This window comes from Branchiostoma floridae, chromosome 17 (assembly GCF_000003815.2).
Source record: "Branchiostoma floridae strain S238N-H82 chromosome 17, Bfl_VNyyK, whole genome shotgun sequence".
In the NCBI taxonomy this organism is placed as follows: domain Eukaryota; kingdom Metazoa; phylum Chordata; class Leptocardii; order Amphioxiformes; family Branchiostomatidae; genus Branchiostoma; species Branchiostoma floridae.
The window spans coordinates 18,974,636-18,984,222 of NC_049995.1; positions in this window are offsets into that span (position 1 = coordinate 18,974,636).

Sequence of the window (9,587 nt, forward strand, 5' to 3'; positions counted from 1 at the left end):
TCCGATCGAATCGCGACTAATGTGAGGGGGTATAAGGACACGATGGTGATTCTTGGGCAAGATGAAGTAAAAAAAAGAACAGGAGAACAAAACTTACGTGTTTCCGGGAAAACTCCTCTCCCTGAAAATGGGTGTAAAGCAGGTTCACCTTTTGCTGTTGGGTAACCTAAATCTGTGGTTTTAAAAGCTGTGTATTTGCAGATATCACGTTTTCAACATGCTAAGATATTCTGATTATCAGTGGAAGCCGCTTAATTGCACACCCCATTTGCCAGTATATTTCGTGCAATTGTCCGAATGGTGCAACAAAGCGAAGTTATTAAGCTGGACCGCACCACCATGGGATTGGGGGGTTTCGTGCAATTAACAGAAGTGTGCGATTATCCAGTGTGCAATTAACTGGATTCTACCGTATTGCAATGTCCATCGACTTCATATTCCTAAATACACTGTTTTTAAAAACAACCTCACAGATATAGGTGAACTAGAGTATTACCAAGGAATACTCAACTTTCCCATCTGACTTAATTTTTATGTTTATCTACTTGTTCAAACTTCATTTAACCGAGAACCAACATTTTAGTTTGGTGTCGACCAATGGAAGAATGTGTAACCGTAATCCACCTTTTCGATTGATCGTTATCGCTTTTTAAAATGATCTTGCTCAGGATTCAGATATCCTTACAGATGGTTTCTTTAGCGTTTCGTGGAAAACGTCTGAGGAGATGATAGCAGACCGTTTCCTGTGGGGAAGATCCACCATGACCGGATACACATATAACAGTCAGTAATCTGCGTCTTTGTGTGACACAATAACCAGCTTTTGCTGTATTACAGAGATTTGTTTATCAATCTAGGCAAAGGTCCACTAGCGTATGTGCAGTGGGTTCTTGACTACTATTAAGGACACGGTATTGCGAGGCGGTACCGATCCCTCCCTTCCATCGCCTGTTACCTCTAGCCTCCACCAGGCCTTCCTACGGGGGTGCGGGGATCGTAGCCTCCACTAGGCCTTCCTACGGGGGTGCGGGATCGTAGCCTCCACCAGGCCTTCCTACGGGGGTGCGGGGATCGTAGCCTCCACCAGGCCTTTCTACGGGGGTGCGGGGATCGTAGCCTCCACCAGGCCTTTCTACGGGGGTGCGGGGATCGTAGCCTCCACCAGGCCTTCCTACGGGGGTGCGGGGATCGTAGCCTCCACCAGGCCTTTCTACGGGGGTGCGGGGACCGTAGCCTCCACCAGGCCTTCCTACGGGGGTGCTGAGATCGTAGCCTCCACCAGGCCTTCCTACGGGGGTGCGGGGATCGTAGCCTCCACCAGGCCTTCCTACGGGGGTGTGGGGATCGTAGCCTCCACCAGGCCTTCCTACGGGGGTGCGGGGATAGTAGCCTCCACCAGGCCTTCCTACGGGGGTGCGGGGATCGTAGCCTCCACCAGGCCTTCCTACCGGGTGCGGGGATCGTAGCCTCCACCAGGCCTTCCTACGGGGGTAGGGGGATCGTAGCCTCCACCAGGCCTTTCTACGGGGGTGCGGGGATCGTAGCCTCCACCGGGCCTTCCTACGGGGTGCTGGGATCATACAAATGGAGAAATTGGACAGGGGAATCAGATGGTAAGGTTCATGTTTCCCCTTGAAGACCGACCAACTCTTCTGGTAGCAAAACTCGCCTGGCAAATTATTGTCCCTATAACAGCCAGCGTAATCAGTCTAGCTATTACCATATTTGTGTGAAATTTTGTTCACCAAAAATCGATATCGTACATCTGTGATTTGAAAATTGGACAGTGCCACATTTGCATACGTCACAGGAACTAAAACGCGGTGTAAAGGTGACCACCTCTGTCAAGCCATCCCAATAGTAGAGATGAAGTTAAAAGCAGTGGAGAACAACTCATTGTAACTCTAATTGGAGATCGAAATAAACAAACAAACAAACATCTCCGCAGGTGATTACTATCAATACTTCCCGCACAAGTGACACATAACATAGTGGCGATGCTTCAGACGCAACGCGGAGAAGCTGGGAATGTTTAGGGGGTTCGGAGGGACGCCAACCAGCCGTTCATCCGGTAAGGATTCTTTAACATGGTAGCAAAAGGAACGTAATGCAACTGCAGTGTTCGCTTATGCCGCGTTCCTGCTTTTAAACTTTCTAATATTTCCTTGTTCTCGTAGTTTGCCCATTACTTAATATGGGAAGATTCGATCATGAGTTTCAGTTTTCTGTTTGTCCCCCAACATTTCTGTCATCCAATCAACTGTCTGGTGGAAATTCGTCAATGAAGTATTGACAACCAAATCTGTGTCTGTGTGCAGCTTGACATGCGTATTTCCTAATTGCACGTAAATGCAAAATGTATTAAGGTGGGGTCACACCTGCGTATATATTTAAGTCCGTATGAGGCGCGCATGGGAGTATTTACCTCCACCAGGCCCCACAGGTCGTTGTAAAATGATAGAAATTGGACAAACGTAAACAGGTAACGTGTCGAACGAGTTAGCTGGGTCGCCAACCATACTTCTCGGTCAGCTAACTCATCTGGCATGTTATGTATCTATATTTGTCCAATTTGTACTATTTTTGCTGTGACCTGAGGAGCCTGGTGGAGACTAAGAGCTTCATACGCACCTCAAACGGACTTGAATATATACGCATGTGTGACCCCACCTTTAGCGATTGTCAGAACTGCAGAAACTCCCTTTTGTTTACGTGTTGGATTATCATAGAGGTATATATTTTTCAGACTCCCGGCTGTGTAGAATGATATTGTACGTTAAAAATGTTTATGTCGATGAAGGTTAGGCATCCAGGTAATGATAAAACACAAAAAGCGTATCTTTTTACCTTTTATTACTTAAACATAGAATTTTTTATGTTGTTTTACAGTTACTGCAAACGTCCTTCCAGCACAACCAAGGGACAATGTGCCGTCTTCACAGACAGGGGAAAGCTCTTGATGATGTTGACAACAAGACCCATATCATTGGTGTTTCTAAGAAGAAACATTGGGAACACAAGGGACGAATTCAGAAATGAATACTTCTTTTCACCAATGTTTACTATCATAGTATGCGTAATTATAATCCGTGAACTTCGTACATTTGCGAACTGTAAAAAGAACTATACTGCTTTTCTTAAGTGTATGTTTAAACTGATATTTGATATAATGATATTGCTCAAACCTCTTTTATTTACAAGAAACATATGACGGTTCCAAATACGGGTCTCATATATTGTGAACTGAACCGAAAGAAGTGCATTAAAACATCGAGTCAGCAACACCCAAGTCTCCGCCTCTTTACTGTGTGTCAGTTACCATAGCAATTGATATATTCAGGTTAATTACACTCACCTGTGTTACAGGTGTATATTTAACATAATTTACCCAAATGGTCTTTTTGTAACCAAAACCACAAGTGAAAGATGTATTTAGTATACGTACTGTAAAGATTTGGTGCGGTGTAGGGGGGTTGTGGTGACAAGAGGATCGAACAATAATACTATGGGTTTTAAACCTTGTATTGAGGGGAGGGCTAGAAGAGTCTGGGAAATTGTGGGAAAATGAACTTTATATGAGTGAATTTAACGATTTTTCTCAATTATTGGCATAATTCTGACATAACGTCACATCGTGTTAGTGACGTCTGCGGCACAGCCTGCGTGGCCAGACCAGCATTGAAGGCACCGCGAAGGGCCCCAGTTTTTTGAGACACTAAATTCCCAGATAGAGAACTAGTGATCTCCTAAGCCATAGGACGGCTCAGCTCAGCAGTCCAAGGCTCGCACATGCCAACCCGCTCGGGTTGACACGCTCTCCCAAAATGTGGAATGCTATCGTTCGATGCCATGGAATGACATAACCGTGAGACACCATGCCGAAGGTCCTCGAGTATCTCTCTACAACTTTTGTTCGTGGTCTCATAATGAAACATATTTTTAACCAAACCAAATATTAAACATCAGTATACCGGCAACGAGAGTCTCTAAGCTACTTTGACAACTGTTCTTAATACAACAGTAAGCAATAAAGTATAATATATTGCTTATAAGATGCCTTTTCCGTTAGAACTAACCTACATACATAAATTATGATTATGACGGATGCCACTGTTCGTTTGACCCAGCTGTAAGTAATCAAACAATTAGTCTGATTCAGAAATACGAATTGAATCAACACAGACAGAGCAAATCATCGTAGAACTTTATTGAAGAACAGTAACCGATACATTGTATTGTCGTAAACTGAAAGTACATAGTTGTTGGTAAGCGTTTTACTTTGCATACGGAGTGTACAGAATACAACGTGTTTTGGACTAACAATACAAACATAATACTAGTAGTTATTGAAGCAACTGGATATGACTTTGGAGACGGCCAGACATTTTAGACAGGTTCCGCTTTCTATCGGTCGGTGACACTGGCTTTGCCATGTCATTATGTCACATTTTCTCTGAATGTTACAAAATAGATATGGTCCATATTTAGAAAAAAATAATTGATTAAGTTAATTCTCCCACATTTTTTTGACAACAGTTTTCTATCCCTCCGCTCGAATGGATCCCTAGTTTGAAAACGTCTGACCGTTTCCAAAATCATATCCAGTTGCTTGAGTAACTGCTATTTGGTGTATCTCGTTACCCGAATGTCTAACCTTCATTGACGTATACAAACATGGCTGATAGACTAATATTCAACAATTCGAAATAAAGTAATAACACCTAACGTGTCACCTCTACGTGTCAATCTGAAATATGACTGACCGTCTACATCAAAGCCAGCGGTAAAGGCGAAACGTTTCTTATATAACTCCCTAGTTATGAAGAAGACAAAAACTATCTTACTTCACTGGTGAACTCGGTTCTTCTTATAATTACTTCTGTCCAACCGTCTGCGATGTAAACATATCGAGCTACCCACAGTTCGTAGACACCTTGAAGTACTGTCATCCGACCTCTTAAAACCTCCAGGCTAACAACCACACAAACGTTTGCTACAATACAAATGGATTGGTCTCAAATAGAGACCATGTTACAGTCCCAAGTACATTATTTATGTAAATGCTGAGAAAGAAGAATATGAAGAATTAAAAACGGACTGATGCGGTAATACTGTTGGCAGGACTTTTACTGTTATCCTATTTCTAAGTTATGTGACTGTGTAGTTCACAAGTATTGTATGGTGTCTGTTTCTATATGTGTCCAGGGAGTCCTGCAAAACAGGCTGAAGCCTGAGCGATGTACTCTGGTAAAACAAATAAAACGAAACGAAACGACCGACTTCTGAAAGGTACGAGACTCGCACGTGTGCAAACTCCAGACATGACCATAAAGACTGCACTAAGATAAGACGGGCGAAAATAACTACCTTATGTAACTAGTCTTTAACCTTTACTAGTCATTTCCGCAAACACCGTCTTCCAAGACATCTTCAAGGTCGGCATCATCAGGGGAATTGGAAGACTTGGGGAAATCTTGAAGACGGATCGCCGCTCGCGTAGATGTCTTTAAAGACGCTAGTCAAGGAAATGGTAGCTAAAGGTTAAAGACTGTTACATAAGACTTATCTAACTTAACTCCAGTGGAAGGTAACGAGTTGATCATGAGTTGCGCCCACGGAGAAGTCATCTTCAGTTCGACCATGAACTTGAATCTGTCCATAGCTGCCATGGGCTGGGGCGACAGTCGGGAGTGTGTGAACCTGGTGTTGAACTTGCTGTTTGTATAAGAACAGATGCACAGCAGGATTTCTGTCACACGGGAGGAGGGTTGAACTTCAACTCGTGACGCTTTTACCCGACCTTATACGACCTTGTCGTCAGAACCTCCGTCTGGAATTTGGCATCGCCACAAGTTTGTGTTGAAGTGAGGAATTTAAGAGGGCCCCCAAGGGGGGGTACCGACAACGCTGTACGCTAAATTCGGGAGGGCCGGCTACGTAATACGCTAAATTATGGACACTTTATTACGCTCTACGCTAAATTAAGAAATTTCATAATGCATTATGCAAATCATTAAATTATCGTCTTTTGGCTGAAATCCGCCGACGGCAGAACACGTGAAGAGGAGATCTAAACAAAACTGATAATTCCATGAACAAGTTTCAAACTTAGCTTAGACGTCTTGCTGGCCAGAGGCGGTGACAGCAAATTTCTTATGTGACGTAATTTTCAGCACTTGTATCACCGAAAGTGGAGGCACGAGTCGACAGTCCTAGGGCGTCCGGGGGCATGCTCCCCCGGGAATATTGTGAAATCTTGACCCTCTGAAACGCCATTTTAAAGGGCACATTTTGCTCACAGACTAAGCTAAGTTAAATAGCATTCCAATTAGAAATTCACATGGTTTTAAGTTATTGAGGGCAACGCCCCAAAACATCATTTTCAGATTTCGAGTGCCGAAAGGACGAACTGTCGCAAGGTAAGTACGGGAAAATTTGGAAACTTGTAACCTCTGAAACACCATTTCTTGCATTTTGAGGGATAAATTTTGCTGGCAGACCATATGCTCATTGTAATGACATTTCTGTCAGAGAAACGTTTTCGAGGGCGACGAGCGCCGGAGAGTCGTGAGCACCAGAGGCCCAAGCCGTCGCCAGCCCAAGGGCCGCCCGGCCCCCGGAGAAAAATTGAAATCTTGACCCGTACCCTTTGAAATGCCATTGCACATTTTGCTTGTTAACTAAGTTCGGTAAATAAATTTCTACTAGTTGGGGGCGACGCTCCCGCAACATATTTTCAACATGACCAATGCCGAAGGGGTAAGCCATCGCAAGGAAGGTCAGGCGAAATTTTGAAATCTGGACCCTTTGAAACGCAATTTCCTGCATTTTCGCGAGTAATATTTGCCGGTAGACAAGTTAAGTTTAATGCAACTTTGATTACGCTTTACGAAAAATTTATATGAATTACGTTTTACGGTAAAATCCGGTTAGCTTCTACGTAATACGTTAAATTAAGGAAGCCAATATCGCTCGACGCAAAATGCCCCGATTACGCTCTACGTTGAATTCAAGCGGTCCCGCTACGTAGTACGTAGAATTAAAACCGCCGATTACGCTCTACGGAAAAGGGCTTTGGGGCCCCCATTTAACTGTTGGCTTTGAAGAAGCAAAGCGAACATATCAAACAGGCCTCACTGAATGAAATGAACTGAAATTTTTCCGTCCACTGGTTTTGTTTTGAGATAAGACTAAATAAAAAACTATGAAATATTAGATTTTGACTGATAAGAGCACTTCCATAGAATTTAGATTATTTTTACATGTAGCATTTATGTAAGCGGAAATATTTCGCAACAAACGTGCCTTTGGGTCATTGATGCAGAATGTGTGTTCTCCAAGCAGAAGCTGGGTGGAACTATGTTTAACTACTTCTGATCTGTGCTCCAGTCCTGTTACCAAGCGGAGCAAGTAAGAAGGTCACGATGTTGCTGGCTGGATGCCAGGTTTTGCGGGACCCTAAATCGAACCAAACCAAAACTGCACTCATGCAGCTTGTACCTGTTTGTGGATACAGCCAATTTCCCTTTGGAAATGCTTATTAGTTTATAGATTTCCTGAATTGAACAGCCACTCAAATAAAACAGTCGATCTGACAGTTTTTGATGCTCAATAACTTTATTGATCTTTGGTTTAAGGATAAGGAAGTATTTTTACCAGAAGCATCAGTATGTGCTGTCGGTGTCGTAAGGATATAAGTTTGTCACGTGTATGACACATGTCTGTCACGTGTACTACAAACGCATGTCACGTGACGACATAAGCCTGTCACGTGACGGCATACGTCTGTCACGTGTACGGCATACGTCTGTCACATGATGGCATGCGTCTGTCACGTGACGACATACGTCTGTCACGTGACGGCATACGTCTGTCACGTGACGGCAATGCGTCTGTCACATGATGGCATACGTCTGTCACATGATGGCATACGTCTGTCACGTGACGGCATGCGTCTGTCACGTGTACTGCCACGTGTACATGATGCATTTGTTACGTCTATATCATACTTGACGTTATCAATATTTGAATAAATAGATATCTCTCTAAAACCCTAATCATAATCCTAGGGAGGGTCTTGGTTTATTGCATAGATATAAGAAAATCAACTCGTTACGTTTGCAGCCATTTAAAGCCAAGTGCGCCCATCTCTGTTATCCCAGTGGAGCTTCCTTTGTAACAGTTTGGACCCGAGAGTTTTAGATTATTACGATTACAGTGAAATCTATCTGATCATTTTCTCCACTAAATAACGTAGCAGCAAGCATCTTATGCCAGAAGGTTGATAAAATAAGTGTTCCACATACAGCAGTCCCTTATGCTATGCTGAAGTGTTCCACATACAGCAGTCCCTTATGCTATGCTGAAGTGTTCCACATACAGGAGTTCCTTATGCCATGCTGAAGTGTTCCACATACAGGAGTCCCTTATGCCATGCTGAAGTGTTCCACATACAGGAGTCCCTTATGCCATGCTGAAGTGTTCCACATACAGCAGTCCCTTATGCTATGCTGAAGTGTTCCACATACAGCAGTCCCTTATGCTATGCTGAAGTGTTCCACATACAGCAGTCCCTTATGCTATGCTGAAGTGTTCCACATACAGCAGTCCCTTATGCTATGCTGAAGTGTTCCACATACAGCAGTCCCTTATGCTATGCTGAAGTGTTCCACATACAGCAGTCCCTTATGCCATGCTGAAGTGTTCCACATACAGGAGTCCCTTATGCCATGCTGAAGTGTTCCACATACAGCAGTCCCTTATGCCATGCTGAAGTGTTCCACATACAGGAGTCCCTTATGCTATGCTGAAGTGTTCCACATACAGCAGTCCCTTATGCTATGCTGAAGTGTTCCACATACAGCAGTCCCTTATGCTATGCTGAAGTGTTCCACATACAGGAGTCCCTTATGCCATGCTGAAGTGTTCCACATACAGGAGTCCCTTATGCCATGCTGAAGTGTTCCACATACAGCAGTCCCTTATGCTATGCTGAAGTGTTCCACATACAGCAGTCCCTTATGCTATGCTGAAGTGTTCCACATACAGGAGTCCCTTATGCTATGCTGAAGTGTTCCACATACAGCAGTCCCTTATGCTATGCTGAAGTGTTCCACATACAGGAGTCCCTTATGCCATGCTGAAGTGTTCCACATACAGGAGTCCCTTATGCCATGCTGAAGTGTTCCACATACAGCAGTCCCTTATGCTATGCTGAAGTGTTCCACATACAGCAGTCCCTTATGCTATGCTGAAGTGTTCCACATACAGGAGTCCCTTATGCTATGCTGAAGTGTTCCACATACAGGAGTCCCTTATGCTATGCTGAAGTGTTCCACATACAGGAGTCCCTTATGCCATGCTGAAGTGTTCCACATACAGCAGTCCCTTATGCTATGCTGAAGTGTTCCACATACAGCAGTCCCTTATGCTATGCTGAAGTGTTCCACATACAGCAGTCCCTTATGCCATGCTGAAGTGTTCCACATACAGGAGTCCCTTATGCCATGCTGAAGTGTTCCACATACAGCAGTCCCTTATGCCATGCTGAAGTGTTCCACATACAGCAGTCCCTTAAGCCATGCTGA